Source organism: Lithobates pipiens, unplaced genomic scaffold (assembly GCF_037356315.1).
Source record: "Lithobates pipiens isolate NorthernLeopardFrog02 unplaced genomic scaffold, aLitPip1_a1.2 Scaffold_18, whole genome shotgun sequence".
Taxonomy (NCBI): Eukaryota; Metazoa; Chordata; class Amphibia; order Anura; family Ranidae; genus Lithobates; species Lithobates pipiens.
Genome location: NW_027507758.1, coordinates 131,949,076 through 131,975,856, shown reverse-complemented (window position 1 = coordinate 131,975,856; position 26,781 = coordinate 131,949,076). Strand labels below are relative to the sequence as shown.

General features: G+C 44.8%; 1 long non-coding RNA gene across 1 annotated transcript; it reads left to right on the top strand.

Annotated features, from left to right (window-relative positions):
• Nucleotides 1–1,215: 1,215 nt before the first annotated feature.
• LOC143990082 (uncharacterized) lies at nucleotides 1,216–26,781 on the top strand. Its single transcript, XR_013277141.1, has 3 exons — nucleotides 1,216–1,318; nucleotides 1,424–1,582; nucleotides 26,676–26,781. It is a non-coding gene; the product is annotated as an uncharacterized LOC143990082 (long non-coding RNA).

Below are 26,781 nucleotides of genomic sequence, written 5' to 3'. Positions count from 1 at the left end.
CTGGCTGCCACTTACTCCCGCCTCCTCCTGTCTGCCACATTCCAGAGCCTCGTTCTGGCTGAGGTCTTCCTGTGTATGAAAAAGGGGCATACTTTTAGTTTTTGGTTCATCAATCACACCCAAATTTCAGCTCATGACTGTTGCAAATTGAATGTTAATTAATAGAAAAGACTATCATTCTGACCCCAGCATTTTTCATTCTTGTCACACTCATTTTTGGCCCCTACCGTCAATTGATATGTCAAACACTTTTTGTTAAATCATTAATTTGTTAGCACGAATAAAACCAATCATTTTCGGACAATAAATATGTTAAAAAATACTATACATGGCTCCAGCTGGGCTCCTCAACTTCTTCCTGGATGGAAGGCCCAGGTTGGTCCTCGGAAGCCTCAGCTGGGGTTGAGGGAAGGGTGGATGGAAGTGTAGAACCTGATTCCCTGGCTTCCATCTGGTCTTCCAGAAACCACATCCTGCTGTAGTACCACAGACTGGGTACATACACATCTTCTGCTGCAGCTCCTGATCTCATGGAAGCCTGGACCTTATTAAGCTCCTTCCTATTTGTGCTTCTCAAGTTACCAATTTTCCTATCCACAAACTTGATATCTGTGTTGGGGACCTGCATCTTCACATATTCCAGCAGTATTTCCAGCGATGCCTTCCTAGCTGGTTTATTTAAATATAAGGGGTTTTTAACCTCCCACAAATTTTTCATATCCCTGTATTTGTCTATGAAGTGGCCCATGAATTTAGGGTTTTTGAATTGTTTTTATATTTGCTGTAAGACAAAACATAAGACAAAAACACTAAACTGGGAGAGGAACATGGCGGAGACACAGCAGGTGGTCACTACTACTAGTAGTAACGAGGAGGAAGGCCCGGAGGCCGAAACGTCTCAATCCAGGAGGAGGTTTAAGGCCTCCAATATGTCCCTTGAAGAGATGGTGGAGATGGTCCACATATTGAAGAGGGCCAACTATGATGGCAAAAATGTACCGTACCCAAACCCCAATCTGCGAAATGTAAAAATCATGACGAAAGTGCTGAAGAGTCTGCAACAGAAATTTGGGATACGACAATCCAAGGAGCAATTAAGGAAACGCTGGTCTGCCCAAACAGACAATTGTACCCCACTTTCAAGCAATGTTTCACATTCATATTTCTGTCCACAAATATCTGTGTGCTAAGTATACCTGTTTGTTTCATTCTTATAGGGGAGAAAAGACTCGGGACGTCGGAGGACAACATGAACCCCCCACCTCCTCAAGAATGGGAACAGACGACACCACAATCTGAGGATGTGGAGGAAGGAGAGGTGGGAAAAAGTGCTTGAATTTTTCACCACAATAGGACACCACAGATTCAGGTAATAGATGTATGTCTGCATATTTTTAATACATGGTGTGTATTTTTATTTCAGGTGATGTTCAGGTTGTGGTACCAAAATCGAGTCATTTCACTAGTGACAGTGCACAACGGCTTATCCAGGAAATCATGTCTTGTAATCATGATTTGGACCTTATCAAAGAAAAAACCAAGGGGATTAAACAAAGACTGAAGAACATGATTGATGTACTAGGTAGGGAGACTCTAAATCCTAAAAAGATTCCTGGATTTTTTTTGTTTTTGTTTTTTTATACAAATTTTATATAAAGTTTTAATACAGTTTAAAAGCCACATTTGCAAGATGCACACAGTGTGTCAACATGTGCCATCAGGGGATTTCAATTTACGCGTTTTGTGGGTGCAACCCCTTCCTCCCAGCTCTAGTAGGTGAGAGGAAGTGGTTGCAACCCCAAAACACGTCCATTGATCCCCCATGATGGGAGATAGCATATGTTGAAATTAGGTATGGGATCAGAAAGGAAATCTCCATTTTGACTCACAATTTGTGTGCATCTTCTAAATTTGGCTTTTACAGGGGTGACTTCCCCCCCCATCTGATGAAGGCAAGATCAAAACCTTTTTCACACTATAAAATGTCTGATATTGCCTTCTTTTTTTGCAATGTTGAACTTTGTAAGTTCCAGAGTTGTGTATGTTATGTTTGGAAACATGGCTGTTTCTGTATTTTTTCAAAAATGTCAAGGTAAAAAAAAAAATAGTTTTTTTTTACTGCCAAATGTTTTATAAAACGCACATGTGAATGTGCATGGAGTAAAAGGCTTTCTACTCAACAATGTGTAGCTTCTTCTTCAATGCTCAATAACCAAATAAATACCACCAAAAGAAAGCTCTATTTGTGGGAAAAAAATGATAAAAATTGAATTTGGTGTACGGTGTTGTATGACCGCACAATTGTCATTCAAAAGTGCATCAGCGCTGAAAGCTGAAAATTGGTCTGGGCAGGAGGGGGGTTTAATTGCCCAGTAAGCAAGTGGTTAAAAAATATTTACAAATTAGCTGGCATAGCAATGGCCCCCCTACTTGTAAAATATTCCACATATTTTTCACGCACTTCGTGGGTGCTTTAGGGGGGCAATCCAGAACGGACAGCTTCAAGGGCCATCCGTGTTGGTTCACGAAGTCCAGCCTCAGGCCCAACTGAGGCTATATAATTTGTAGCATTTATTTTAAGAAGTTGTGCAGGATGCAGCAGCATAAAACAATGTGGTTCAGTTTGTACTCCGCCAGGTTGATTGCTGTTAGAAATAGGCAGAAACGGCTGGCCGTTATCCCAAAGGTATTCTCCACGATTCTTCGGGCTCTGGCTAGCCGGTAATAAAAAACCATCTTCTCCGGGATGTGGGTCCTCTGGGGGAATGGCCTCATCACGTGATTCGCCAGACCAAATGCTTCATCTACAATAAAAATAAACAGAAGTCCTTCGACGTTGTCTTCCGCAGGTGGCAATCCCAAGCCACCGCTCTGGAGACGTCCGTCGAACTCGCTCTGGTCAAAGATTTGTTGTGCTTTTTAAGGACATTTTCCCACACAATATTTATTAAGTAATTTTTAACCACTTGAGACCCGCAATACGTCTATTGACGTCATGGGGTTTCGCTGGTTATATCTAAATGATGCCTGAGTCCACAGACATCATTCAGATATTGCCGTTTTCAGCCGGTGATTCCCTACACCATAAGAACGATCATATCGGCTGTTCCGCCGCTTGATCGTTCTTACGGGCGGCGGGAGGGGCGCCCCCCCTCCCGCCGCCCTCCGGTGCTTCTACCGACTCACCGTTTCCATCGGTGAGTCGGTCACAGTATCCGCCGGCCCCAGCATGTGACCATAGAGATTTCCGGCGGACTAGATTGTCCCCGGAGTCTCTATGATCGTTCGGAGGCCGGGCGCGATGTTATGACGTCACGCCCGGCCTCGGTATTCAAATTAACGGCGCCGATCTGGCTAGGAAGCCATGATCGTTTTTTTGGTGAGATATGGGGTCTTATTGACCCCATATTTCACTGTAAATAGGTCCGATCGTGCCATATTCCTATTACAAGGGATGTTTACATTCCTTGTAATAGGAATAAAAGTCATCAATTTTTTTATTTTTTTTTTAAGTGTAAAACTAAAAAAATAAAAATAAAATTAACAATAAAAAAAAAAAAAAAAAATTTTTTAAGCGCCCCTGTCCCCGTGAGCTCGCACACAGAAGCGAACGCATACGTAAGTCCCGCCCACATATGAAAACGGTGTTCAAACCACACATGTGAGGTATCGACGCGAACGTTAGAGCGAGAGCAATAATTCTAGCCCTAGACCTCCTCTGTAACCCAAAACATGTAACCAGTAAAATTTTTTAAAGCGTCGCCTATGGGGATTTTTAAATACCAAAGTTTGGCGCCATTCCACGAGCGCGTGCAATTTTGAAGCGTGACATGTTGGGTATCTATTTACTCGGCGTATCCTCCTCTTTCACATTATGCAAAACAATTGGGCTAACTTTACTGTTTTTTTTTTTTAAGCATGAAACTGTTTTTTTTCTGAAAAAAAATGCGTTCGAAAAATTGCTGCGCAAATACCGTGCGAGATAAAAAGTTGCAATGACCGCCATTGTATTCTCTAGGGTCTTTGCTAAAAAAAACATTTATAATGTTTGGGGGTTCTATGTAATTTTCTAGCAAAAAAATTAGGAATTTTACATGTAGGAGAGAAATGTCAGAATTGGCCTGGGTCTGAAGTGGTTAACGAAGATATTTTTAAGTTACATAATCAATCTATATGACACAGTCTATACATGTGAAACGTATTCACGGGGACAAGTGATCATACAAAATAGTTACATTTATTGGTTGATAAAAGACAAATATTTACATGAAATTAAAATATTGATTGCGTCACATGAACACCTTGACAATTAATGGAAACACCCACAAAATGGGATTGTCGTACTTTGGACTTAATCATCACCATTATCACTTCTCGGTAGAATCAATAACCTTTTGATAATTGACAATTAAACAGAATGTCTGTATTTCACACATCCAACCATTACTATACTGCAGGTAAGTAAGTGGTTAACAATGTGAAATAAATTAGACGTTTGTTTGTCAATAAAATTGGTAACTATGCAAAAAGAGAAATTTATAATGAAAAATAGAATTTAGAGAAAAATCGAAAAGGCGGTTATTGATTCGGGAGAAAGATTTTCAATAATAGAATATTCAAAAAAATCTATTTTTAAGAGAACATAGAAGAGATGATAAACATATATTTACACATTCCAAATATGGCTATTAGTGTGGATTGTTGGTTACCAGGAATTTTAAGATGGCTCCCGTGGCTTTCAACATAGATTCTCTTACAGAGGAATTACTTTGTGTGACCTCCGAGTTCCAAGGAGCAGGGATCTTCGTGAATGTAAAAATATGTATTCATGCATGGTGCATGAGTATCAGTTTGTCTGGGAGTCTTCCAGTGTCCCTTCTCGGGGGGGGGGGGGTCCCCTAAGCTCCCCCTGAGCTCCCTCCTCTTCTCTAATGGTATCCTTCTTGTCTCCTAAATACCCTCTCACACAATAAGATTATAAAACTTGTAATATGTTCAGCCCAAAAAGTATATGTCCCTTTCCTATTGGCAGGCAGACTTAATGATCACCTTTCCCAGTAGTCTAAATGTTTTTAAGGTAATTGCACCTTCAACCACATAGGTGTCTCACATGTGTTTTGTGGTATATCTCTATAAGTGATATATTTAATTTTATATTGTGTATTTTGTTTGTACCTTCTTGAAAATAATCTCTCAAACTGGGAATTCTACTAACCACATACTAACAAATACGCTTAGCATAATTATTGATTAATCACTTGCATAAAATGGTGATATATATGCATATCATTGTATATCTGTAAAAATTTAGTCCATTTGAAAAGGACACAGGTTAGATATATATCAAACAATATCACATACAATTATTATTTATATGGATACATGTATAATTCGGGTACCCAATCAATATTTGTTTATCTAAACATAGGTTAAATTCTTATACAGTTATAATCACGATTATATGTTTTTCATAATGCTAATTCGTTGCTAAAACACTTCTATTTATAATCACACATTCATATATAATTTCTTTATGACAAAGTTCTTTAGATCATTAGATACTAACATTATAATATCTATTTTGTGACCTACAAATATCACATATAGTTTGAATTACTTGAAGTACGTTTGAAATATGTCTGACTTGCATATCCCTCTCCCACCATGTTTTGAGATGAACTTTCAGCAGTCCAATAAATGTTTAGATGGGTTGGCTTTGTCCTTCAAGTCTCTACAATTTCACACAATAGGTTTTGTTGATCTCTCACTTTCTGAGACAATGGGATATTTGTTCTGGTTATTCAGGTTTAATGACTGTTAGTCACAGGTACATCCTAAGTATGGCCCAAACCTTGCCATATATATTTGCACGGCCTTCCTTGTCCATTTAAGGAGATAGATAAGAGTTTTTCTGGTGTCTGTGATAAAACATCCTTTTGTTCAGGTAACATCTTGTCTCAATACAGGCTTGTAAAACTTACAAGAATAACTAATCCCCTGAACATTTGGAAAAACATGTGAGATCCTGTATTTTGCTTTAAAGTTCTCCAAGAGGGTCACAGTTTAATAATATCAACATTATAGTTTATCCACTTTTTTTTTTTAGGCCTACTGAAATCTCTCATCTCTGCCAGTGAATATTAAATGTATTTCTTCATGAATTCACAACAGACTCCACCATCCGACATCCGGCCATTCTTCCACACATCCACATAGAGAAACTCGTATGTCGCCGACACCACTGCCATCAACACGATACTATGAAACCCTTTATAGTTAAAATAGTATGAACCCGAATGGGGTGGTGGGACGATGTGGATGTTTCCCATCTATTGCCCCTCTGAGTTGGGAAAGTCCCAACGATGGGCAAAGTGAGATGCCACAGTCTGCCATTCCTGTGGAGTTGAAGGAAACTGTGGATTCCAAACAGAATTTTTTTTTTAATTTTGCACATAAACATTGTAAGCAGATTAGACACAAACATTCTTGGCCAACATCAGTATAACATTGATTTTAATGCGTATTTAAAGACAAAAAAATAAGGTCCATTTATCAGATTCCTCACCCCCTCTGATGGCCCATTGTCCAAATTTTGGGAGGGGGGGGTTCTAAATGAGTTTGTGAGCCCAAAATAATCCTCTGACACTCATGACGCATGAATTTAAGGACAACAATAACATTTGTACACATTATAGGGGGTGTTTAGGGTAAAGCAGTACAATTGAGCTGATAAAATACATTGTTTAAGTGACTAGGCTAGGTGTGTATGGGCCCAGAATAGCATGCTGGGGAGGTTGGTGAAGGCAAATATGCATGTAGGCCAAAAAAGGAGCATTAAAAGATTCAAGCATGCATGAGGACAAAGGGGACATTCGCAGCATATTACAATCAGGGTAATTATGGAATGATGAAAGAAATACAAAACATTAGCACACATTAAATACATATAATGTGATGTTAAAGGATAAAACTTACCCTAATATAGTCCTTCTGCAGGACCTGAAGAATAGCAGAATAGGTCTTTGGAATAATGATCCCCAAAGCCTGGGGGGAGATGCCTGTAGAGAACTTGACGTCCTGTAGTCTTCTCCCCTTTCACCAAGTACCGCATGGGAGTGATGGCTTGCCACATGCAGGTGTCCTGCCTGCTAATATAAGGGGTGAGCAAAGCCAACAAACCGTGAAAAATGGGGTCCGTCATCTGGAGAAAATTCCTGAAATCATCAGGGTTATTCTCCTAGATCTGACGTAGCAGAGGCATATGAGAGAATTGGTCATGCTGGAGTAACCAATTCTTGGTTCATGAACTCCTCCCCACCCTGATCATGGACTGGCTTGGGTCAAAGTAGGAACCCCAACACCAAGCCCCCACACAGCACGAACTCTACGACAAGTACGTAACCGCAACATGGCTTCAAAATGGTCGGCTGGTCAGAACTAACTAACCAAATGCACTGAAGAACAGCAAGGCCTGTGAAGAGCAAGCTGAAAATCAGAAACGAGTGGACAAGAAAGCACTGAAAAACAGATATGAACTGACTACACGCACTGAAAACCAGATAGAAACTCACAAGCACAAACTGAACAGCGTAAAACGATCGGGATAAGCACAAGTCTGAAAAGTGTGAATTGTCTCTCACCAAACTTCTACTAACACGAGATTAGCAGAAAGAGCCCAAAGGGTGGCACACTGGGTATTGAACTTCCTTTTTCTAGTCCCGTCGTACGTGTTGTACATCACCACGTTCTTGACGGTTGGAATTTAGTGTGACTGTGTGTATGCAAGACAGCTTGAGCGAAAGCCCGTCGGAAAAACAATCAGAGCTTTTTCTGACCAAAATTCAGATCGTGTGTAGGATCACTTTCAGGCTTTCATAGAGGCATACATTTTGTATCTGATTTCCTGACTACCTATCACATTTCCTGAGGCCCTGGAGTGCCAGGACAGGAGAATAATTAAAAAAAATGTGATTGTAAGCTCTAACAGAGCCCTCTGATGTATTGAATTGTATTTTAACTGTACTCTCCGCCCTCACTTTGTAAAGAGCTGCACAAACTATTGGCGCTATATAATATTAATCCTGTATAATAGTTATAATAACCACATTTTGCAAAGTGAACCCTCCAACATATTAAATTAGAAACATAATTAGTCTTTTGAAGGTCACAATTGTTTTCCACAGGTTTTTGGAAAATGAAAAAAGAAAATGAAAATGTATTTCTTTTCCACACAGCTGTCAATTGGACCCCTTTCACACTGGGGCTGCAGCCACGTCAGTGTTAAAGCGCCGCTTATCAGCCACTAGTGGGGGCACTTTTAACCCCAAAGAAGGCGTGTTGCAGCTTTTCTGCACTGCCCATTCATTTCAATGGGTAGGGTGTTTTGGGAGCTCTGTATACAGCGCTCCCAAACCATCCCAAAGATGCTGCTTGCAGGACTTTTCCTGACATCCTGCAAGTGCACCACCTAGCATGAAAAGACACACTGAAATGAATGGGAGGCAGTTTTCAGGTGCTATTTAGAGGCTATTTCTAGCACTAAAATGCCTGAAAACCGCCTCAGTGTGAAAGGGGTCTTAAAAGGATACACAGTATGGGACTACTTAGAATAACACCTCAAAACACATTTTGCTATCCTCCTGAATATGTGGATACCACATATTTGAGACCTTTATTTTTAGCAGCCTAGTTGCATACAGAGGCTCAAAATCCAAGAAGCACCTGCAGGCTTTCTAGGTACATAAATTAGGCATCCCATTTCCTGACTACCTATCACATGTCTGGAGGTCCTGGTGCACCAAGACAGTAGAAACACCCACAAAATTACAACATTTTAAAAAAAGCAGACACCCCAAAGTATTTTTTTAGGAGGCATAGTGAGTCTTTTAAAGATGTCATTTTATTGCTACAGGTTTTTGAAAAATTAGGAAAACATATAAAATTTAATTTTTTTCCACAAAGTTGTCAATGTAATAAGATATTTCTCACATGCAGCATGTACTTACCTAGATTTTGTGCATATATATATTCTTGCACCAATACCAAAAACAACTGATAAAACATGGAAATGTTGAAACATAAAATAACAAAATAATGCAAACGGTTACGAATAAAGTCAAGATGACAAAAATTTACATTTGATTTTAAATGCACAGCATAACTAGAGAATATAAATTAATATTTAAAAACAATACCAACAAAAATAGAAATTCACCATACTGATTAAGATGTAATGTATATGATACAAGGTATGATTACACATGCATTAAAAAAAAAAGATCATGCATATTTAGAAAAAAAAAAAACAGAAAATTCAAAAAAAAAAAACAAACGCTATCTATCTGCAAACCACTAGATGGCAGTGATAAAATGTTTTTTTTTTTAGAGACAAGTTTTTTATAGACAAGCTTGTTATAAAGACAAAAACACATACAAGAATAATAAATTCATGGATTTCCTCAAAGGCAAACCAAAATGCTCATAAAGGTTGTTAATATATAATTTACACGAAAAACACATAGCAGTGAAAATGGAAAACCTATTTATGTATTGTCTTTTGCCTACATATATAAAACATATATATAACTTGATGTTTAATACATATAACCCTTAAAATGTAAAATATGTAATCATTTCTAATATCTCACTGAAAAGGAAAGGAGGAGAATGTGTCTGTTGGGCACATATATTTCTTTGTCTCCAGAACCTCCAAGGACCCAATGCGCTTTTACAGGCTGCATAGATGTTATATATGCCAGTGCTTCCACTGAGCTCAATTTAGGCCCCATTCACACCTAAGCATAGCGTTTTCAGGCAGAAAATCACGTTTTTACCAGCGTTTTTTACCGCGATTTTGTGCAGGGCAAAAGGTCACCAATGTAAAAGAAGAAAGATGCCCAAATCTGCCCGATTCGAGTGACAAAAAAGGGTCCAGAACTTGTTTGAGCTTCAGGCATTCGGCTTCAGGAGACTTGGAGTGGAAATGTGAACCATCTCCATTGAGAATAATAGATTTTTTCCCCTCCAGCGTTTTGTAGCTTCAGGCTTCAAGCTGCAAAATGCTCAGGTGTGAATGGGGCCTAAAGCCGCGTACACACGTAGCCGTCTGTCCGACGTACTTAGTCTGGCGGACGTCCGCCAGACTGTCCGTCGGAATTTCCGAACGGGCTACTTGCCCACACACGGCACTTTTTCAGCGGACTAATACGGCGTACTAAGTCCGCCGTACTATCCGCCGTACTTTCGAAATGAACGGACTCGCCCACACACCCGGCCGGCCAGGAAAGGGGGGCGAGCGAGCACCCCCCCCCTCCTGAGCCATACCAGGCCATGGCCCCCCCACCCCAAAGCACCTTGTCCCCATGTTGATGAGGACAAGGCCCTCTTCCCGACAACCCTGGCCGTTGGTTGTCGTGGTCTGCGGGCGGGGGGCTTATCGGAATCCGGGAGCCCCCTTTAATAAGGGGGCCCCCGGATACCGGCCCCCCACCCTATGTGAATGAGTATGGGGTACAATGTACCCCTACCCATTCACCTGTACCCATTCACCTGTAAAATAAAGTACAAAAAAAAACACAACACACGAGATAAAATACTTTATTGCACAGCTCCGGGGGTCTTCCGCTATCTTCTTGTAGCTCTTTTGCTAGCGGAGGAGTCCGGCTTTCTTCCTCGCCGCCGGCCTCTTCTCCCGACTTCGGGGGTCTTGTCCCCCTCTTCGGTTCTTCTGCCGTGCCACCGCGCCTTCTTATAGCTCTTTTACAGGCGGTGGCCCGGTCTTCTGTCGCCGCCGCCGCCTTCCGTTCTTCTTCTTCCCAAATTCGAACGAACTTTAGAACCCCATTGAAGTCTATGGGACTCGAACGTTCGAAATGAAAAGTGCTAATTTTAACGGCTAATATGCAAGATACTGTCCTAAAAAGGGTTTGGGGACCTGGCTCCTGCCCCAGGGGACATGGGTCAATGCCTAAAATGTTTTTAAAAATGGCCGTTTTGGTGGGAGCACTGATTTTAATGACGATTAAAGTGAAAAAAAAAGTGAAATATTCCTTTAAATATGGTGCCTGGGGGGTGTCTGTAGTATGCCTGTGAAGTGCCACGTGTCTCCTGTGTTTAGAACAGTCCCTGCACAAAATGACATTAAACGGAAATAACACCATTTAAAACTGCTTGCGGTTTTAATGTTATATCTGGTTCCTGCAATATGGTTGAAAATCATTGAGAAAAATGGCATGGGTAGCCCTCCCTGCCCATTACCAGCCCCTTTAGGTCTTGTACGCATATTAAGGGGAACCCCGTACCCATATTAAAAAAAGGAAATGCGTGTGGCCCCCAGGCCCTATATACTCAGAACAGCAGTATACAGGCGGTGCAAACAAGACAGGGACTGTGTAGGTTTGTTGTGTTAAGTTGAATCTGTTTGTAATTTTCAACTGGTACATTTTTAAAGTGTAGCTCCAGTCAAAAAAACTATTTTTAAGCTTTTTGGAAAACATAGGGAAGGGTTATCACCCCTGTATAATTTGTTTTGTCGTCCATCTTTTTTCATCTCACTTGCTGTTGTCTCCTTCCGTTTGCAAGTAGGAGATGTTTGTAAATTGGATGTTTGAAAGTAGGGGCCTGCCCTATATGCTCTGCAGAAATGGCGGAACAAGGTGTTGGTTTTGCCACAACATTGTAAGCCCTCAAAGTGACTCTTGGTGGGCGCTGGAGCGCCCTGCTGTGAACGATTATATCAAGAATTGTAATTACATGCCATTGTTGAACAGTGGTAGAAAAATTGACCTTTGGTGGTTGTGGTGCTGGTGCCACAACACTATAAGTCCTCACCATTACTCTGGGTGGGCACAGGAAGGGGCCCTCCTGTGAAATATTATATCAAGAATTGTAATTACATGTCCCTGTTAAACAGGGGCAGAAAAATTGGGCCTTAGGCACTGGTGCTGGTGCCACCACACTGCAACCTCTCCCATATACTCTAGTTTTATTGCAGGAATTAGCCCTGCTGCAAAGCATTGCATCAAAAATTGTACTTAAACGCCCCTGTTAAACAGGGGCAGAAAAATTGGGCCTTAGGCACTGGTGCTGGTGCCACCACACTGCAACCTCTGCCATATACTCTAGTTTTATTGCAGGAATTAGCCCTGCTGCAAAGCATTGCATCAAAAATTGTAATTAAACGCCCCTGTTAAACAGGGGCAGAAAAATTGGGCCTTAGGCACTGGTGCTGGTGCCACCACACTGCAACCTCTGCCATATACTCTAGTTTTATTGCAGGAATTAGCCCTGCTGCAAAGCATTGCATCAAAAATTGTAATTAAACGCCCCTGTTAAACAGGGGCAGAAAAATTGGGCCTTAGGCACTGGTGCTGGTGCCACCACACTGCAACCTCTGCCATATACTCTAGTTTTATTGCAGGAATTAGCCCTGCTGCAAAGCATTGCATCAAAAATTGTAATTAAACGCCCCTGTTAAACAGGGGCAGAAAAATTGGGCCTTAGGCACTGGTGCTGGTGCCACCACACTGCAATCTCTGCCATATACTCTAGTTTTATTGCAGGAATTAGCCCTGCAGCAAAGCATTGCATCAAAAATTGTAATTAAACGCCCCTGTTAAACAGGGGCAGAAAAATTGGGCCTTAGGCACTGGTGCTGGTGCCACCACACTGCAACCTCTCCCATATACTCTTGTTTGATTGCAGGAATTAGCCCTGCTGCAAAGCATTGCATCAAAAATTGTACTTAAACGCCCCTGTTAAACAGGGGCAGAAAAATTGGGCCTTAGGCATCACCCAGAACCAGAAATCTTCTTCCAACATATCAGCGGAGGAGGAAGAGGATAGACAATCAACATAACAGGACAGTCACTCAGCATCAGCATAGGCAGTCTTGAAGGGATGTGATATTTCAAAAAAAATTATTCTGTTACATCAGCTTCAGGTGCTTGGTAGCTGTGGGTGATCCAAGACTGATTCATCTTGATGAAGGTCAGTCGATCAACTGATTCGGTGGACACCCTGTGATCGGTAACAAAGCCACCAGCAGCACTGAAGGTGCGTTCCGAAAGAACGCTGGATGCAGGACAGGCCAGTAACTCAATTGCATACTGTGCAAGCTCTGGCCAGTGATCCATCCTCAAGACCCAGTAAGCCAGAGGATTTTCGGTGGGAAAGGTGTCCAAGTCTGACCTTTCCCCTAGGTATTCCTGCACCATGTAAATCAGACGCTGGCGATGGGTGCTGGAACCGATCATACCTTGGGGCTGCGGACTAAAAAATTGTCTGAAAGCATCAGTCAGACGGCCACCTTCTCCACCGCTCCTTCTGACCGATGCCTCAGCAACACGTTGTCCAGGACCAGGAGTTTGTAACCTCCCAGTCTCTGGGAACGCGTTGCACAGACCTTTCTGCAAGGCCTCCCGGAGATGTCTCATCCTCTGCTCCCTCTGCGATGGCAAGATAAGGTCGGCAACCTTACCCTTGTACCGTGGATCAAGGAGAGTGGCCAGCCAGTAATGGTCCCTCTCCTTGATCCTAAGAATACAAGGATCCTTCCGCAGGCTTTGCAGGATCAGGGAGGCCATGCAGCGTAGGTTAGCTGAGGCATTCGGTCCGGAGTCCTCTGGGTCACTAAGGACAACATGATCCGCAGCTACCTCCTCCCAGCCACGTACAAGTCCACGTGTTTCTTGGGACTGTAAATCATCCCTACAAGACTGCTGCTGCTGCTGCTGATGCTGATGCTGAGTGCCAGCCTCCACCTCCATGCTGACACAATCATCCTCCTCCTCCTCTTCCTCCTCCTCATCCTCTTCCTGTGTGATGGGTGGCACAGCAGGAACACTGTCTGGATAAAGGGGGCCTTGAGAGGCAAGGAAGTCCTCCTCTTCCTGCCTCTGTTCTGCCTCAAGTGCCCTGTCCATTATTCCACGCAGCGTATGCTCCAAGAGGTGGACAAGAGGTACAGTGTCACTGATGCATGCACTGTCATTGCTCACCATCCTTGTGGCCTCCTCAAACGGTGACAGGACAGTGCATGCATCCCTGATCATGCCCCACTGGCGTGGTGAGAAAAAACCAAGCTCCCCTGACCCTGTCCTGGTGCCGTAGTCGCACAGGTACTCATTGATGGTCCTCTGCTGCGTGTGCAGCCGCTGCAGCATGGCCAATGTTGAGTTCCATCTGGTGGGCATGTCACATATAAGGCGGTTCTTGGGCAGGTTCAACTCCTTTTGGAGCTCAGCCAGCCGAGCACAGGCATTAAATGATCGGCTGAAATGCACACAGACTTTCCTGGCCTGCTTCAGGACATCCTGTAAGCCGGGGTACCTGCCCAAGAACCGCTGCAACACCAGGTTAAGGACGTGAGCTACATGGGTCAGTTGTCCCTGTCGGAGGGCGGAGAGGAGGTTGGTGCCATTGTTGCAAACCACCATTCCTGGCTTAAGCTGGCGTGGCGTCAACCACCTCTCGGCCTGCCCCTGCAGAGCTGACAAAACATCCGCCCCAGTGTGGCTCCTGTCCCCCAAACAAACCAGCGCAAGCACGGCATGGCATCGTTTTGCCTGCGTACTTGCGTAGCCCTGGAACGCCTACGGAGCACCGCTGGTTCTGAGGACAGAACACTGGAAGAGGCCATGGAGGAAGAAGAAGAGGAGGGGGTGGAGGAGAGAGGTGTGTCACAACCAATAGTAGCATTTTGGAGGCATGGTGGCGGAACAACCTCCAACACTACTGCACCTTGTCCTGCAACCTTCCCAGCTGCCAGAAGAGTGACCCAATGGGCCGTGAAAGACAGGTAACGTCCCTGTCCATGCCTGCTGGACCATGGGTCAGCGGTAATATGCACCTTACCTCTGACCGTTCTGTCCAGCGAGGCAAGGACATTGCCTTCCACATGCCGGTAGAGAGCCGGAATCGCCTTCCGTGAGAAAAAGTGGCGTTTGGGGACCTGCCACTGAGGAACCGCACATTGTACAAACTCACAGAAGGGGGCCGAGTCTACCAACTGAAAAGGCAGCAGTTGAAGTGCTAGCAATTTAGCCAAGCTAGCATTCAACCGCTGGGCATGTGGATGGCTGGGAGGGAACTTCTTTCGCCGGTCCAGCAGCTGGGGCAGGGACATTTGCCTGCTATAATCGGACGTGGGTGACGTGCAGAGTTCCCGGAAGCACTTGGCTGTGACACACCTAATTCTACACCTTCATTCCTCTCAGAGCAGGTTTCAGAGAGGACTGAAGGTCTAGTGGGGTTGGAGATGCCAGCTGATGAGGAGCAAGGAGAGGTCCGCTTTGTTCTTTGGTGTGGGTCTTTGAGGTACGCTTGCCAACGAGCTGCATGGCAGGTCAACATATGTCTGGTCAAGCATGTGGTGCCCAAGCGGCTGATGTTTTGGCCACGTGAGATACGCTTGAGACATATGTTGCAAATAGCAGCGGTGCGATCTGATGCACTCGTCTCAAAAAAGACCCACACCAAAGAACTTTTAGAATAACGCGCAGAGGCAGCGCTCTGAACAGGCGGAGCTCTGCGGTGTGATTCAGTCGGTGTGCTGCCCCTAAGCTGGCCCCCGGAGGGCATCCTGCCTCGTTGGACATGTGCCTCCTCCTCCTCCTCTCTCCTTCCAGGCACCCATGTGGAGTCAGTGCCCTCATCATCACCTCCCTCTTCATCGCTGTAGCAAACCTGGCAGTATGCTGCAGCTTGTGGAACATGACTGCCAGATTGCTGTCCTTCTTGAGCATCCCCTCTCTCTGCGCTCACGCTACTGCCTTCCTCTAGCTGAGTGTCATCATCAGAGCCCACAAAACACTGGGCATCCTCCTGGAGCATGTACCCAACACTGTGCTCAAAGAGTTCAGGAGACTCCTCAGGAGGACGTGGTGGGTCTAGGGAAGGAGTCACTGATGATGACATTGAGAGGAGGGAAGACGATGCGTTGGCAGCTGCTTTGCTAGTACCCTGAGACTGGGTGAGAGAGGATGAGGAGGATGAGGAGGGCTTGGTCATCCACTCTACCAAGTCTTTAAACACAAATCTACGAGGTAAATGGATAAATCAATTCACCCGTAGAGACAACAGCGCATAATACTCAATAGATAAAAAGAAATTATATGTGATTTGTGCTAGTGCAAACTGTTGTTCTACGGAAAAACATGTATATCTTCCCAAATGTAGTCATACAAAATAAGTATTGTCCATGATCACTGTCCATATATCTAGATTATACTGAGTAATCAAGATGGTTTCAGGGAAAAAAAAAAAAAAAAACTGAAACGGGGTGACATGAGGTGACCCCCCCTTAGTGGGTTTTCTAGTGGTTTTATTGATTTAATACCTTTTAAAACAGCTGCTTAAATTCCACAGCTCCCAGGTAGAAAGCATATTTTTTGATGCTGAGCGCCTTTTATTTGCGTGGTTAACGGGCGGAGGTTATCCTAAGCAAAGGTGCACATTTGTTCACTCTACCAAGTCGTTGGCATGTTGCGGTTCAACATGTCCAGCTGCCGAAAAGAAGGACAAGCGTGTCCCATGGCCACGTGCTGATGACAATGCACCGCATCCACGACCAGCACTGTTGTCTCTAGACACAGAGCCTGCTTGCCCTCTTTTATCGGCTCGCGCCTGTCTGCCTCTCCTTGCTGGCCTTCCAGACATGGTAATGGCCTGAAGGGAGTTGGGTAAAAAAGCAGTTGGGTAGTGTATATTGTGCTAGAGGCACACAACACCCACTAACTCCTGCAGATGCCTTTATTATAGAACACCAGAGATAAAGGGGTATATACAGATGTATACTGTGCTGTGCTGGAGGCACACACAACTTCCAATAACTCCTGCAGATGGCAAGTGGGCTCAAATAGAGAACAGCTATGTTGGTGGATATAGCGGTATGTACTGGGTACAGAGCACGCAGACAGCACGCACTATCTCCTAACACTACTGACTGCAAGCTCTATTATAAAAGATAGATCACTATATAGATGAGGTGAATATAGCGGTGTATACTGCGGTCAGGGCACGCAGACAACAACCACTACACAACAGCAAGATTGAAAATCGTCCGAAAACGATCGGTGTGTACTGTGTTGAAGGTACACAGAACACCCACTAACTCCTGCAGATGCCTTTATTATAGAACACCAGAGATAAAGGGGTATATACAGATGTATACTGTGCTGTGCTGGAGGCACACACAACTTCCAATAACTCCTGCAGATGGCAAGTGGGCTCAAATAGAGAACAGCTATGTAGGTGGATATAGCGGTATGTACTGGGTACAGAGCACGCAGACAGCACGCACTATCTCCTAACACTACTGACTGCAAGCTCTATTATAAAAGATAGATCACTATATAGATGAGGTGAATATAGCGGTGTATACTGCGGTCAGGGCACGCAGACAACAACCACTACACAACAGCAAGATTGAAAATCGTCCGAAAACGATCGGTGTGTACTGTGTTGAAGGTACACAGAACATCCACTAACTCCTGCAGATGCCTTTATTATAGAACACCAGAGATAAAGGGGTATATACAGATGTATACTGTGCTGTGCTGGAGGCACACACAACTTCCAATAACTCCTGCAGATGGCAAGTGGGCTCAAATAGAGAACAGCTATGTAGGTGGATATAGCGGTATGTACTGGGTACAGAGCACGCAGACAGCACGCACTATCTCCTAACACTACTGACTGCAAGCTCTATTATAAAAGATAGATCACTAGCTATATAGGTGAGGTGAATATAGCGGTGTATACTGCGGTTAGGGCACGCAGACAATAGCCACTACACAACAGCAAGATCGAAAATCGGCCGAAAACGATCGGTGTGTACTGTGTTGAAGGTACACAGAACACCCACGGCTTCAGACGCCAACACACTACACAAGGCCGCCGCGCTGGCGGCCTTATATAGTGTGGGGCGTGCACTACACAGCCTGAGCTATGATTGGCCACAGGCATCCTGCCTGTGGCCAATCATGGCTCTCCTCGCTGCTGGCGCTGCGATTGGCCAAGCATGCGGGGTCACAGTGCATGCTTGGCCAATCATAAGCCAGCAATGCACTGCGCCATCGCAGTGCATTGTGGGCCGTGAGCGCCACACGAATTTGGCGCGAACGGACCAAAATGTTCGGACTTCGCCGAACGGACGAACAGCCGATGTTCGAGTCGAACGTATGTTCGACTCGAACACGAAGCTCATCCCTATTCAGCAGTAAACAGTCCCGCTACATGAAGGTTGCTGCAAAGCAGAGCGAGATCATGTACTGTACAAAGTAACTCAGTTTGGATGCCCAGGGGACCCAGCTACAATTTTCATCCTGCTACAGTAAAGGTATTTTTACACATGCAGCAAGGGCTACTGTGCCTCTGCAAAACGATCCATGCTTTGATAAATTTTTAAAGCCATTTGACAGACATAAGGAGGCAAATGTTGCCTCCTTACAACCTGTTTTAACTCCATAAATACTGCACCACTTTGCCACAACCGTGTGCAATGCTTGCATGTGCAGGGGACTACAGCATGGTCCCACGCAAATGGGTTATGTTCAATGGGTGGTAGTGCAAACCGATCATGACAGGGTTTAAGTCTAGCTACAGCATGTGTACACTCCCGTCCACTGCCTTTGCAGCTTAAGGCTCAACTGCATGTTTTTACTGCGGCCCAACTGCAACTGTAAATACACCTTGAACAAGGGAAATAGCAGAATGGTTAAAGCTGTGCACCTTCTTGTCACTTCACAAGGTAGGATGCAGTTATAGGCAGTTTATGTGACGGGGCAGACCATGCTAGGACTGACAATGCAAATGGGTGGCTTCTCTTTGCCTTTTCCAATTGTTATCAATGCTTAAAGGGGCAAAATTACTACTTTGCTGCAGAACCTTTTCTGAGCCCAGGTTCACATGGAGGGGCGGGTTTGAAATCATGCGAGTTCAGATGAACTTGCACGATTTAAAATCGGCAATGCAGTCCAACTTCAGGGGCGATTTGACAGACATCTGTGCGGGTTCATGCACAGATGTCTATACAAATCACCCCCCCCCCCCAAAAGCCGCCAAACGTAGCACAGGAGCACTGTGTTTTTAATTTTGTTTTTTGATAAATAAAAACGTTTCTGTTAAAAAAAAAAGTAGTACAGGAACTACTATATATATATATATATATATATATATATATATATATGTATACAGTATATATATATATATATATATATATATATATATATATTGTGACAGAGCGAGGCTCTGTCCCTATGAAATTAGAGGTAAAGGAGACACAGAGTTTGCATATCTGCGGACTGCAGGACTACAGAGTGTAGAGTTTAAATGGAGAAAACTGCTCTGTCAGTTTTCTCCAGGTTTTGCTAGCTCCAGATTGGATTCTGTAGTTTGGAGATCCCTGAGAGTTATGGGTGGGACGGGATCTCCAACCCTGTGTCCGGGTCTTGAGGCTAGCGAGCAGGGTGTGTGCCCAGCTGCACACAGCCCATATAACGAGGGGATTTGTGTAGGACGGTGGTGTGTGAGCAGCTTGCTGCTTGAAGCTGTGCATGTCCAAAGCTGTGTGAAGGACTTGAAGCTGTGTGCGTCCAAGGAGCCGTGTGCTGTGTGTCGAAGGGTTGGAAGCTGTGTGCGTCCAAGCAGTTTGTTGGACGGGGCAAGTACCTATAGCAGCAGTACTGCTGAAGAGTAGCCAGGTGGGCTAGCATTTTCGTTCTGATTTTGCTGTATTTAATTTAAGCTTGGACCCCTGCGTGGGATTACTGGATGGACTAATATTTTGTTTTCTTCTAATAAACGTGGGCTACCAGGCCCTTAACCATACACGCCTGACTGATGTGGACTAAAAAATGCATCTACCAATTGAGCTAATCACCCCAATGTCACAAGTGGTGGAGAATGCAGGCATGTAGACGGTGGAATCCGGGTCCTTGCTCCATGGTGAGTCGCATCAGGAACTACTGCTAGCTGTGTGTGGCAGCCAGGCGAACAGCATTGCGTATACGTTTATTTGATGGACTGTGTTGCATGCGGGTTGTGTACCTGTGAAGGAAGAATCAAACATCAGATTTTTTTTTTTTCTTTCTCTGCTGAGAACTGTTACAAGCTGCTGTGTGCATGTGATTGCAAGGATGGGACGATCAAAGCAAAAAAAAGGAAGCAATCCTTGCTAAAGCCAGGGAGCGGCTATTGTGGCTAGAGGGTATTTCACCACATGCCCCAGCCACACCAGAGAATTTGTCTGACATCGCTGTGATCTGGGGTAAATTGATCATGTCACCCCGAGTTAAAGGAGAAGTAAAAGAGGATGTTGTTCCTGGCAGCCTGAGCCCAAAGGTGCCACAGCATGACGCAAGGAGGCCTCTGCGCTGCATTAGTTGTAGTGAGTGGGGACATGCTGTTGCCCATTGCCCCTTGTCACAGGAATGTTTGTGGAATAACCAAGCTGGATGGGAGGTTGATGAATTCTGGAGCTCATCTACTAATGATTGTGATCAGCTGTGTCCTCAGAAGTGGTATCCAATGGCAACGAGTGAGAGCCAGTCATGGAGGAGATGCCAAGAAGTGAGCTCAGCATGGCCTGAGAAGATGTCTCCACCTTGTAGGACCAGTAAAAAGGGGCCAGTGACATGTGAGACAGTGAATGAATGGATCAAGCGGAATCGCAAAGAGTCGGGTGCACTGCAAGGGGCTGAGATCTTGGCCTCTGACTATGTGCAACCCATGCTGCCTACAGAGGAGGTGGGAGACTTCCTTGTAAGATTTGAAAAAGTTGCTGTAAAGAGAAAATGGCCTAGGGACCGGTGGCCAAAACTGCTGCAAACCTTATTGCGGATAGAGTTCCGGTCGGTTTACCATTTGATGGATGGGGACCAGGATGACTACAGCAAGTTTAAAGAGGAAATCCTTCTTAGAGGAGAGTTCCATCGTATCACGGGCCGCCAGCAATGCTCCAGGACGGGAGAAGTGTCGCCGGAAGACCTAGGTTTTGGAAATCCAGAGAAACGTAAAGTTTTCTGTCATGGCCGCTTAGGCAAAGGGGTCAGTCCCGAAAGGAGAGTACATCAGCCTGAATCCTGCATGAGTTATAGCCAACCAGCTTTGGAGCGCAAGTCTGCAGTTACCCCTATCAACAAGGATCTTGTGTTACCTACAGGGGGCGTCAGTGGGTTCAGAAAGGCTGCAGTTTTGCTCCATGGCCACATGGGGGAGTCAGCCTATAGAGACACCACACCAGTGAGACAACGCACTCAAGTGAAGGCTATGACATAAGCTGCAGGAACTGGTAAGACTGTTTCAGTTTATGATGCTGAACCCAGTGAAGTGGGAGTATGTCCAGTGGGGAGATCCGCAGTACAAATGGACATAGACTTTCTGCATTGTGCTACCCAGAGCAGTGGGGAGGCGCAGCGTAAAGCCCAACTAGACGCAGGGCTAAAGACTGAAAAGGACATGGGGACTCTGCATATGCCTGCTATGATCCAGCAGATGGCTGGGAAAATTGAGCTAGGGGTGACCAAAACAGTGCTGGTACCATGTTCCCTAGTGACAGCTGCTGCAGGGTTGCCCAGGGAAACTTCCAAGGAGCTTGCAGTGTTGGAGCAGAGAGTTTCCCAGGTCAGCTATGGAGCTGCCCAAATAGGCAAAAGTGCCCCTTTACAGAGAGCGGGTGCTGTGAAGAGTTGCTCAGAGGTTATGGTGGCTCATAGACAACCCACAAAAGCAGTAGCTATGTCAACACATAATGAGAATATTGATGGTCATGCTGACAATAGTGTTGGCCAATGTGATGTGATTGGTGATTATAATGCTGAAAAATGTGTTTCCTGTTATGTTACGACTGAGCCACACAGTGAGAGAGTGTGGGCGCAGCCCCACAACCCTACGTGTAGCCCAGTAGGCAAGGGGTTAATTCAGCCTGCAAAAGTTGAGGGTACAAAGCTGAATGTGTCTGTAGTGTCACCAGAAAAAGGTGTTCAAAATGGTGTGCTGCACCAAGCTTTAGGTGAAGCATCACCCCAATGCAACGTTGATAAAAGTGTGGTGTTACAAAATGATGTATATAGAAGTGAGGAATGTGCAGTTAAAGCTAATGAATCCCAGGTTTCTGTGCGGCTTTCTACAGCAGGTGATGCAACGCTGTGGAACACCCATGGTGGAACCACAATGGACTGGGACAGCTGGGCCAAACAATTGCTAGCCATGCTGGGTAAGGCTAACTTAAGTAACAAGGGTGTGGACACAACTGCTATGCCAGACAGGGGGATCGCAGAGCTGCTGGTGGTTGAGGGCGTCCTGGTCCCTGCAAAGGTTGCTGCCCTCCCCTCTGAAGAAACAGTTCAGGGCACTGGCATCGCAGATGTGTTGTCCACAGCTCCACAGCTAAATGATATTGAGTATCAAAGTGATAGTGTGACTTGTAATGACCTGCAGAGGCTCACCAACACTGGTGCAGAATGGATAAGTGTGAGACATGTGTCTGACAGCTCTCCAGGGGAACAACAGGCCGTGATGATGAGTACCTCCAAGGAGGATGAGGTCTCTTCAAATGTCTCACCCTCTCAACCTGCAGTCGCTGAGCCCCTCCATGTCTTGGACAGGGTAGAAGACCCTAGAAAGTTCTGGTGTTTAGACATGGGATGTTTAGAGATGACCGAAACCTTACTGGAAATGCTAGAGTTGGTAAAAATGAACTCGCTGTATACTTGGGTATCTCCACCGCAGTTGGACCAGGTGGTGCTGCGTAGCACCAATGGGTGGAGCCAGGTGGTACAGGCAGTGCTGGGAAACCATGACCAACAGTGGAATTGGTGGGACCAATGGTTAACCATTTGGCACAGGATCTCCAGATTCTCTGTGAGCGTACTTCTAGTTATTGATTGGTATGGAAGGCACGCGAGAGAACTGCTTGAGATATCAGAGGTCTCTCCGTCTGGGGCGGTGACTAGAAAAATCTCTGCTGGTGTGGTCCGAGGTGCGGCGGAGCAGTGGTCAGTAGAGGGCGCAGATACTGCCTTACCCGCTAGGCCTCATGAGAAGGAAGGGCCCAGAATGGACTCAGCAGTAGCAGAGATGCTTTCTGTCACTGGCCCAGGGGTACAAGTTAAGGTGCCCGGAGACACTATGGGAGAAAGTGTTAATGTTGGTTGCCGTAACAATGTAATGTGTACACCTGGAAAAAATGGTTTATGCTTGGGTCAGGGTAGTTTGTTAGAACAGGTACCCATGGAGTGTTTGACAATGGGTGAGGTGGAGCTGTGCTATGGTCCCGTCGGACGTAGTCCCTCCTCAGGTCTTCTAACAAACACTGAATTGGAAAGCACTGATGATATGGAAAGCTGTGATCTGTTAAGAGTTCGTTCTGTAAACAATGATTTGGTTGCAGTGGGTACCAAGAAAAACTGTTTTGAACCTGAAATACCGATGGTGAAGGGTAAAATGGGTATTTGTAAGTTGAAAGGAGGGCTCAAGGAAGGCAGAGTTCCCCCAAGAAAAGTGAATAGGCCCAGGGACCCCAAAAGAAGAGGAAGGCTGAGTATAGGACAATATAGGAACCTGTTAAGATCCAGGGGGGAATGTTCCTGGAAGCGCACCCGGAAAAAGGGTTGGGCCTACGTGGCTGACAGCCAGCACAGAGGTGTCCCAACCATCATGATGGGTGCTGGTGTTCCTCCCTCCGGATCGAAACAAAGGGGGGGGGATATGTGACAGAGCGAGGCTCTGTCCCTATGAAATTAGAGGTAAAGGAGACACAGAGTTTGCATATCTGCGGACTGCAGGACTACAGAGTGTAGAGTTTAAATGGAGAAAACTGCTCTGTCAGTTTTCTCCAGGTTTTGCTAGCTCCAGATGGGATTCTGTAGTTTGGAGATCCCTGAGAGTTATGGGTGGGACGGGATCTCCAACCCTGTGTCCGGGTCTTGAGGCTAGCGAGCAGGGTGTGTGCCCAGCTGCACACAGCCCATATAACGAGGGGATTTGTGTAGGACGGTGGTGTGTGAGCAGCTTGCTGCTTGAAGCTGTGCATGTCCAAAGCTGTGTGAAGGACTTAAAGCTGTGTGCGTCCAAGGAGCCGTGTGCTGTGTGTCGAAGGGTTGGAAGCTGTGTGCGTCCAAGCAGTTTGTTGGACGGGGCAAGTACCTATAGCAGCAGTACTGCTGAAGAGTAGCCAGGTGGGCTAGCATTTTCGTTCTGATTTTGCTGTATTTAATTTAAGCTTGGACCCCTGCGTGGGATTACTGGATGGACTAATATTTTGTTTTCTTCTAATAAACGTGGGCTACCAGGCCCTTAACCATACACGCCTGACTGATGTGGACTAAAAAATGCATCTACCAATTGAGCTAATCACCCCAATGTCACAATATATATATATATATATATATATATATATATATATATATATATATATATATATGCAGTGGGGACGGAAAGTATTCAGACCCCCTTAAATTTTTCACTCTTTGTTATATTGCAGCCATTTGATAACATCATTTAAAGCGGAGTTCCACCCAAAAATGTAACTTCAGCTTTAAGCACTCCTCGCCCCCTTACATGCCACATTTGGCATGTCATTTTTTTGGGGGGGGGGGAGACTTCCTGTCCCACTTCCTCCTTCCGCCCAGGAACTGCCAAGGCGACTCCTCCTTTCGTCTTAGGCGGCCCCTCCATCTAGGCGATCTCCTGGGACACGCAACAGGTCCCAGGAGATCCCGTATCCACTCAGGGAGTGCAGCATGACTCGCGCATGCACTGTGCGTGCTTGGACATGAAGCCGAAAGCTGTCACGGCCGGGTGCCCAGAGTGGCAATGGAGGAGGGGGAGAGGAGCGACACCCCGTTCGGCCACATCGCTGGACCGTGGAACAGGTAAGTGTCTGTTTATTAAAAGTCAGCAACTACACTTTTTGTAGCTGCTGACTTTTAATAAGCCTGGAACTCAACTTTAAGTTAATTTTTTTTTTCTTCATTAATGTACACACAGCACCCCATATTAACGGAAAAACACAGAATTGTTGACATTTTTGCAGATTTATTAAAAAAGAAAAACTGAAATATCACATAGTCCTAAGTATTCAGACCCTATGCTCAGTATTTAGTAGAAGCACCCTTTTGATCTAATACAGCCATGAGTCTTTTTGGGAAAGATGCAACAAGTTTTTTCACACCTGGATTTGGGGATCCTCTGCCATTCCTCCTTGCAGATCCTCTTCAGTTCTGTCAGGTTGGATGGTAAACGTTGGTGGGCAGCCATTTTTAGGTCTCTCCAGAGATGCTCAATTGGGATTAAGTCAGGGCTCTGGCTGGGTCATTCAAGAACAGTCACGGATTTGTTGTGAAGCCACTCCTTCGTTATTTTAGCTGTGTGCTTAGGGTCATTGTCTTGTTGGAAGGTAAACCTTTGGGCCAGTCTGAGGTCTTGAGCACTCTGGAGAAGGTTTTCGTCCAGGATATCCCTGTACTTGGCCGCATTCATCTGTTTTTAGCAAACTCCATGCGGGCTTTCATGTGTCTTGCACTGAGGAGAGGCTTCCGTCAGGCCACTCTGCCATAAAGCCCCGACTGGTGGAGGGCTGCAGTGATGGTTGACTTTCTGCAACTTTCTCCTCCCATCTCCCGACTGCATCACTGGAGCTCAGCCACAGTGATCTTTGGGTTCTTCTTTACCTCTCTCACCAAGGCTCTTCTCCCCCGATAGCTCAGTTTGGCCTTACGGCCAGCTCTAGGAAGGGTTCTGGTCGTCCAAAACATCTTCCATTTAAGGATTATGGAGGTCGCTGTACTCCCAGGAACCTTAAGTGCAGCAGAATTTTTTTTTGTAAGATTGGCCAGATCTGTGCCTTGCGACAATTCTGTCTCCGAGCTCTTCAGGCAGTTCCTTTGACCTCATGATTCTCAATTGACATGCACTGTGAGCTGTAAGGTCTTATATAGACAGGTGTGTGACTTTCCTAATCAAGTCCAATCAGTATAATCAAACACAGCTGGACTCAAATGAAGGTGTAGAACCATCTCAAGGATGAGCAGAAGAAATGGACAGTACCTGAGTTAAATATGAGTATCACAGCAAAGGGTCTGAATACTTAGGACCATGTGATATTTCAGTTTTTCTTTTTTAATAAATCTGCAAAAATGTCAACAATTCTGTGTTTTTCTGTCAATATGGGGTGCTCTGTGTACATTAATGAGGAAAAAAATGAAATTAAACGATTTTAGCAAGTGGTTGCAATATAACAAAGAGTGAAAAATTTAAGGAGGTCTGAATACTTTCCGTCCCCACTGTGTATATATATATATATATATATATATATATATATATATATATATACAGGTGCATATAGCAGTTTGGGTGTGAGTTGGGTGTGAGTTGATTCAAAACTGGTGTCTCTCCACTGGCCCGGCAGCCCTTGCCATTAACCACTCTCCAACAAGTTTATCACAAGCTGAAGTCTTTTCTACATCTCTTTATGATTCCACATCTCCACATCTCTTTATGATTTATATCCTTTTATGATTTGGTTTTGGACTCTTCCTGCACTTCCAACCATTCCAGAAAGGGGTAGATATATTAATATTATGGATTTTTTTTGTTTTATGTGAAACTGAATTTTGAATACTTTTCTTAGTCATGCATATAATTACATGATTATAATTTTATATATATTGTTACAGCTCATTTATGCTGAGATCTCTGGTCCTGATGAAGTGAGGTTCCCCCGCGAAATACATTGATCATCACAAATTGATCTCAAGACCACATATACAGAAAACTTTGGAC